This window comes from Diadema antillarum, unplaced genomic scaffold, assembly GCF_040938485.1.
Source record: "Diadema antillarum isolate AM-2024a unplaced genomic scaffold, OU_Dant_1.0 scf00000053, whole genome shotgun sequence".
Classification (NCBI taxonomy): domain Eukaryota; kingdom Metazoa; phylum Echinodermata; class Echinoidea; order Diadematoida; family Diadematidae; genus Diadema; species Diadema antillarum.
Window position 1 is genome coordinate 3127126 of NW_027270942.1, and position 8841 is coordinate 3135966.

Genomic DNA, 8841 nt, shown 5'->3' on the forward strand with positions numbered 1-8841 from the left:
GGGTCAAGAAAAGGTGAAAGCAAATATACAAAGAAATATTGCTCCTTTACACTGCTTTTTACATGCAAATATAACCCAGAGCGGAACAGGGGTGAAACGGACCCACCTGTTTGGCAAGCAAGTGAATTCAGTCAAGCAAAATGCTGTAAAATATATAGTTTTTCTTAAATATGTTATTAAAAAAAAACTACTTCATTTTCAGCTTTCAACCTAAAAGTTAATGCGGTACACACCCATTGTTCGGTAAGGAAAGATATTGAGTAGTTTGTTGAATGATGTGTACAAAATATATTATGACACTCTTTTGAAGAAATTTCTGTTATAATGACAGATAGGAAACTAAGAGAACTATATGCCAATGGAAAAAAAAATAAGTTGCTTTTGAACATCGTGTCTCTGTCATGATTTCGTTGTTCTGATGGGATATGACGCCTTCAGTTACACGATTCTTGCACTCGTTTTATTTTGCCTGCACACGTAAAACACAACTATTGGAACATTTTTCATACTTCAAAAAATCTTTCGTTGAGAGTAATCAGTCCTCCGAAGGGAATTTAATTTCATTACGCGAATTCAAGAAAATTGTATACAAAGACTACTTGAAGAGATCTCACCACATAAAACGTCCTACTGAAATTCACACATGACCTTTTTTTATTGTACTTGTCCAATATTGTACTCATTAGTTAGTGATCTTTGCTTAATTTCATAAACTTTTTTTTTCATTAAGTAAACACACTAGAGTTAAGATATTCTGTTTTAGTTTGTTTATAGTACAGTCTAATCGTTGGCAGATGAAAATGAATGATATTGCACATGAACTAAGTTTGATTTATTTAAATCACTGATTGTCAAAGGGTTACTAAATAACGTCCCTCAGTTAATTGTGATTCGTGTCAATATATATTCTCTTTTGGCTTAAGATGGAAGCCTGCCTTACTATTTCTCATTAAATTTCACATGAACGAGGTTACTATATAGTGTACATATTATAGAACACACGAGGCGCATGTAAAAACTGAAGCTGCTCAAATATTTATTTCAATATTCTAATCTCTTTAAAATCTACTTATTTGAAGTTTATTTTTCTTTTTAGAGTGAATATCAAATTTCACATCCCAGAAATTCATGTGAATAACTTTCACTGGCATGAGAAGCAGCGAATTGACCCTTTAATGTGCCAATGAACCAAATTTTTAAGCCTACAACAATAATGAATTACTGACTTCAATAACCCTCTTAGTTTCCTTTTTCTCATTATAACGGAAATTGCAAAGAATGTAATATATCTTGCACACATCATTTAACAAACTCTACACTTGATTTCTTTCCTTACAGAACAATGGGTGTGTGCACATGCCTCCCTAACTTTTGGGGTGAAAGCTGAAAATGAAATAATCTATACATATATATATATATATATATATATATATATATATAGTATGTATTTAAGAAACTATATATCTTACAGTATTCAATTGCTTGACTAAATTCAATTGTACATAATCTTATGGACATGAAATTAATGGATAGCTCGCAGAGGGTTAAGCCACTGGCATTCTAATTTACATTTGAATGGAACTGGGAAAGTTCCTATATTGTTACACTTTGTGTGGGTGTCTGTCTTTCGACTCATCTTAACTGGTGTAATTACAATCGAAAATTAAAGATCAGTTCCCATCTCGCTTTTGACGTCTCGGGAGTAATCATGAAATAAAATATTCACAAAAATAAACCAAAATCTTTCTCTGTCTTGATGATACATCATTACGTAAGAAGACATCACATTTTCACATCATGTTTTCTTATCTATGATAATCTATTTTGATTCTTTTCTTTATCAGAAGGATAAAGGAATAAGTTACCTAGTTCTTGCTGTGCGTGACAGGGACTTAGTGCAATCCACAACACCACGGCGATGAGTTGGGCTGATGATGGCATTCTGTAGAAACATCCACCTCACGTGGTCTCCCAGGAAAAACAAAATAGAATAGATTCTTAAAATGAGTTCCAAGCTCAAATGTACACGTTTATAACAATATAAGAAGTAGACGTCTGAGTTCTCGAGCGATTTTATTAGTCTTTTATTATGGAAACATACAAGTAGACCTGTATACACCAGTGTTATGCTAACACCTACCACCCTACGTACCAACGCAACTACGGAATGAACTGGTTGGGTCGCTTCAGGGGCGGATCCAGGAATTCCATAAAGAGAGGCGCGTTTAAAAAATTAAAGAGGGGCGCACGCAACCCTCCCCATTTTTCTTCTTTTTATTACTTTTGTTTCAACAAAACGAAAAATAAAGAGGGGGGGGGGGGGGGGGGGTTGGCGTCCGCCCGGTGCGGTCCTCCCTGGATCCGCCACTGCGCTCGGCTATGCCAACAGAACAAAGTACGCACTTTCAAAGGGGAAAAAAAATATTGATATAGATTGACAGACATGCAATTACAATTCAGAGCGTTCTTTGGGGCCATTTCCAGCAGGTAATAACGCATGTTATATCATGGCTATTTTTATTTTCTTACGACGATGACTGGCAATGACTTAAATTCTGTCCTTCTCCTGTGTAGTCCAGCAAAATATTATGTTGTATAGTAGAATCTGGACCGTTCCTTTTGAGAATTAAACTTTCCCTATTGGAAAAATACTCAAGTACGATGGTTGTCTACCCGCTATTGCATCCAATTTGCAATATTCCATCTGGGTCAAAAATGTGTGGAGATCACGAGATCATCACAAATATGACAAAAAGACACACCAGGGGGCATTTCATGAAGCGTTTTGTCAGATATTTCTTCTGACAAACTGTTATATGCCACTGAAATCCTTGCATCTGATTGGCTGAGAGCAAATTTGTCCGACAAACCTGTCGGACGAAATGTTTTATGAAATGCCCTCCTGCACACACACACACACACACACACACACACACACACACACACACACACACACACACTCACTCACACACAGGCTCTTGCATCGAAGATTGGGGAGTACAGTATATTTTTAGGCATTCCTTTTAATGTATTAATTGCGTTGTGTGTTACTTCTATTAACTTAACTTTTATCACAAGATTGAATACAGTGAACTACAATACCAAAGAGTTTTACAGGCAATCGCGGAGCGCCTGAATACATAATTACTTTTTCGTTTGCCTACTTTGTTTTATGAATCACGCACGTTATTTACATTTCACACACCTATAATGCGCTCACGTGCAAATGTACAAATAAAAAATGACAATTAGGGACACACTCCCCTCCGCCTAGCTACCTAAGTTATGGACCATGAACCATCATAACTCCAAGAATAATCCTTGTTATAAAATTGGCTTTAGAATCTCTGCAATCTGATTGGTCAAATTATCGTGTATTGATTTTTGCTGATCCATGTAAAAAAGTTGAATTTCTTGAATTTACTGGTCTTATACACTGTTAGAAAAAAATCAACAAGGTTGTTTAAAATTTTAAACAACCACAAGTTAACCGGTGAATCGCTCAACTGTTGTTTAAAAATTAAACAACACGTAGTTGTTTAAACTTTTAACCCTTTGTTGTTTAAAAATTCTAAACAACTGTTGTTTAAAAGAAATTTAAACAACTGGGTTGTTTAAAAAAGTTGTTTAAAAATTTAAACAACTGTTGTTTAAAAGTCATTTTATACAACTGGGTTGTTTAAAAAAAGTTGTTTAAAAGTCTAAACAACTGTTGTTTAAACGTAATTTTATACAACTGAGTTGTTTAAAAAAAGGTGTTTAAAACTCTAAACAACTGTTGTTTAAAAGTCATTTTATACAACCGGGTTGTTTAAAAGTAATTTTATACAACTGGGTTGTTTAAAGCAAATATTAGATATTCATGTTTAGAATTTAAACAGTTCTTAATCCCATATTACTGTACAACTCACTTGTATATAAGCACAATAACACAAATGTTTATGTTTTTGGCCAATTATATATTTCAGCACATTCTCACTGTCTATATCACTGACAGCGTATCATTAGAAAACCTTCAATCGGTCAACCTGTCCATCGATGTGCAAACTTGTTGCAAATAACAAATAACAAATTGAGCCAATCAAGAATTGTCTCATCCATTTTCAGAATATATACAGAGTAGCAATTCTTCTCATACAGTTAACCTTTGATAAGTCGAAGTTCTCGAGAACCGAGAAAAATGTGTCGAATTGCGCAGATTTAGTAAAAATATGCAGTTTGACTGCAGAGGAAAAATCACGAGCTATTGTTATGCTTGAGTTAAGTGATTTCCCAGCTGAATTGACCTCGACTCATCTAAAGCTTAGTGTATTGTCAAATGTACATTTTGATTCCACTTACATACAAATGGGGTGCTTAACGCCGTAAAAATCACATTTCACAATATTTCAACTAAACTGCAATGGCAAATTGAATTTGAAACATGCAATAAGTAAAGAATTAATTATTATGCATAACATGGATGTGTTCAGCTTGAGATTATGTATACAACTGTACCTGTGCCACATTTAATATTTTGTTGGTTCATTTCTCATATTGTGTGGGTGCATGGGGACCATCAGTTGCCCTCAGATGGGTCCAAAAGGGCTAACTGAATGAACAGTACACAGAGAATGTAATTTTTCAGAATGCTTTTACAGTCCAATGCACACCTTACAGACACATTATCCAGTTTTATAGTGATCATACCCTGACAAGACAAGATAAATCTTGAATGAGTCTTATTTCCTGGAATAATTATCTGATTTTCTTAGAACCACTGACTTTGTTCTTGAAGTGTTTGTCACTATTACATGCGCTTGGAAATCTCATAAGCGAAGCATAAGGGAATGGCCCTCTAAGGATTTGCTTTTCTGTCCCAATACTGTACTTTGTTGCCCCACTAAGAAAATATTACTGAAGGTATTGCACTACACAGCTTCTCTATTAACTAGATCATTTTTAACAATGTTCAATTTGATGTAACAACATTTTGAATCATTTCAGTTGCAATGCTTTTGGGGAACATCTGCAATAGTAAGTCAGGGGTTATTAATCAACTTTGTCAAGTAAAGTTCTGATGACCACGAAAATCTCATTCTACGCATCTAATCTTCCTGATTTGAAGAGTTCAGGTGTGTCCTGATCTCTCTCACAGAACTGGACGTCACTTTACCAGGCATTTTGTACACAACTGTCTCCAAGCACTGCCAGGCAGCAAAACATTGAGCCTGGTACTCTACATCTAGGACATAATGCACTTTGAATGCACAGTCCACAGCCTTTGTCAAAGTTGGAAACAAGAATCCCTGTCTCTCTACAATAGGGAGTTTTCGCAAGCACATCGCGGCCGGGAGTTAAGCGTGTCGTGTGCGAAATTTGCTTCTGCACATGATCAAATCCGAGGAACGTCCCGTCCGGGGGAAAACGAGTACGGTACTTGGCCAAAATAGCGTTCGGTCCCGATGCTTGGCAGGAGTGAGCCAGCCAGTCAGCCAACCAATCAGCAATCTTGTCCCCACGCCTCTGTCCTGTACAGGAAAGCGAAACTGCATAGATATGGGGACGGGAGTCAAGAGTACGGGGACTGTCACAAGTGATCGCTTCCTCGTATTCTCGGTCTTCGCGTCGTGTAGCGAAAACTTCCTAATGACAAAGGTTTGCAGTGGCTTCTTCCAGGATCCTCCCATCAGCAAGATGAAGGGCTGTGGTCTCTGCTTCCTGTCAATTTGTCCAATGTAGAAAGCCAGGTCTGTGCCCTCCTGTAAAATGAAATGGAAGTGGAAAAGAAACATGCATAATAACATCTCGATAAAATCTCGAAATAATCTACGCAGAAGTGTTGGGTTGAGGCATTGGTATAATGAAGTCCATCAGAACAGATATATTTCCCACACCTCTCCAATGTTCAAGGTAGAGTTCATAATAAAGTGCCTGGCCAAATTCTGCAACATTTCACTTGCAAACATATACCCTAAATTGGGTATTTTATGTAGTATATAACATCCATGTATTACATTTTCTATTCTTGCAAGGGCTAACCATGACCTGGCTGAATGAATTTTCAACTGTGTGGCCTATGGGAACTTCTGAAAGGCAATTAATTTTATTGCTGGCAAGCCCAGGCAAAAAGTATTATCAAACAAAAACTACTTCTGAATTGCATTTCATTATTTTGGGTAAGTTACTCTTTCCAATACTAGTAGTATAACAATTTTGTCCACTTACATTGTAGGAACATTAAGGAGTATGCGAGGTCTTTTTTTCTTTTTGGTATGGGGGGGGGGGGGGGGGGGGAGACACCCTGTATCACATTGGATGTATACGAGTGGTATGTAATATATTTCCAGCATCTTGCTGAATATAATGATACCATAGGTCAAGTGCAATATTTATTGATGAATGGAATATTCCTTGTTGGCGACATTTGGGACCAATTTTGCATTTCATGCGAATGTTTTCCCCTTTTTATCGAAATGAAAAGGACATATTGATATTGGACAAGTGTGTGATTGAGCAGTCAGGCACAAAATAAAGTAAATATGTATGTTGACTATGTACATGTAATATAAGATTTTTTTTTTCATTACAAAAAATTATTGTGATTCACAGCATACATTAGCAACATAGTAAATTTGCATAAATATGTAGAATCAATGGACTAAACTAACAAATAAAACAGCATAAACTAAGAATTTCTGTAACTATGGACCACAGCTTGATGATTTTTATATTTTGTATTGCAATGTCAAAGTCCATCTCATCATTTTAATAAGAGGGCAACACATCACTTGTTTTAGAAGATAAGCCTCCGAACAGTAAGGTACTTACAGGTTGAAAGTCGTAGAATAACTCCAACGACTCCTGAAAGGAGCACTTGCCCCACACCCCAGCAGTCCAGCCTCGGCAAACTAGCGGCAGCATGCTGAATGCAAGCGTCTCTTTTTCCCCTGTGGAGCAAAATGTATGACACAGGGGGAGTATTTTGAATGATAAGTACAAATATACCCTTTAAAAATAACACAATTAAGGCTGATAAAGAGAAATGCTGACAAGTATCAGCTCATATTCAGCGAAAATGTATGACACAGGGGGAGTATTTTGAATGATAAGTACAAATATACCCTTTAAAAATAACACAATTAAGGCTGATAAAGAGAAATGCTGACAAGTATCAGCTCATATTCAGATGCTAGCTTAGGTACTTATATTGTACTTGATTGCAACCAGGATTACTAACTGTGGGGGGGGGGGGGGGGGGGGAGGGCTGTTTTAAAGTTGTTTGGAGGGTATTGTAGAAAATACTACACATTTTGAATGAGGGACTGATTCTGGCAACGGCATTTACTACCAAGACGGCAAGTAATTGTGGATGAGTAGAGCCAAACTTGTAAGGCCAAGCATTAGAATTATAATGCTGTAATAATCATCATGCTATTCTACAAAACAGCAATCAGAGTTACCATGAACTTGGATGAAAGAAAGTTGAACGGTGTTGACAGCCAGTGCCTTAATAAGAATAATCTTGCTCTACTGTTAAGTGCTTAACAAAGACTATTGCAATATGAATGACATTTGGGCTTTTGCAGGAGGTTCATGTCATATTCTGGCATTGCATAAAGCAAGATCAGTTGATATGCATATATCTTAATTAGATTAGCAAGAGCAAGGGATGTTCAAGGTCCAGTGATTTTTATTCCAAGTAGTAGGAAAAAGAATGCAAAAACTTCAATAGTTCATAAAAGACTTCTCTGTTAATGTTATCCTATAATGACAAAAGCTTGATTATCATGTGAGTTGATCAGGCAGTGGAGAAGAAAAGGGGAATGTCGAATCGGCAACAAAACCAAATACGGGAACATGACATGCAAGTTGAATGATGGACAAAGCAGCGTCATCAAGAGCCTGGATGATCTCTTTGATATTGGCTTTGAAATTACAGATCCACTTCAGTTTTTGCAGGTTTTTGCGAAAGTCTTAGAAATTAATTAACAAGCATTGAATGAATTTCTCGATCGAACAATTTTTTTTTATATAGTCATGTACATACTGTAAGTATTTTGTTAATGATGTTAATAAATTCACCTCAACTCAAATGCAAAAAAGGAAAGGGTGGTACTGGGGCTGTAGATGATCTCTACACAGAGCAATACTATTTAAAATGTACCTTGGGAAAGGCCATCGGTGTCACCCGTGTGACGAATAAGCAGCGTTTGCTACGATGGACATCTTGATTCCCCATACTAGAGTACTTTGTCAGCATACATGGCCATGCTGCAAACATCCTGTCTTCAGCCATAATCTCCTGGCTGAAGTCTTGCTTGATCTGTACAAATTAGCGAACAAGATTGCATTTGTAATCATATTAAGGGTGGCCCAGAAAGAATGCTATAAACCAAATGGAAAAAAAATATAATACTAAAGTTAATAACAAAAACATAAATGATGGAGTGATAATTATGCATGATCATTAGCTTCTGCAAAAATGTTCATTCTATAAACATTTTTCTCACCAGTTTGTGTGAATTTGCACAATGTGCTTCGTTTGGCATGGAAATCTTGACAGACTGAGAAGAAAGCTCCTAATCTTTGCATAGAAACTTATTCAAAAGTGACAAAAGTGCCAAAAATTGGTTCCAAACCACCTACCTACACAAAACAAATAGAACTCTACTAAGGTGGTACGTGTGGTGCATCTATAGACTATATTGTGCGTTAAAAACACCACAATCTGTTTTCTGTCTTTAATTTATCTTCATTTTCTATAGGGGTTCTAGGCCTTTTTTTCTACTGGAAGCTTACGTAGACCTTAATTCATCGAGCATCATTGATGGCAATGATGCTCAGAACAGAATGAATTGC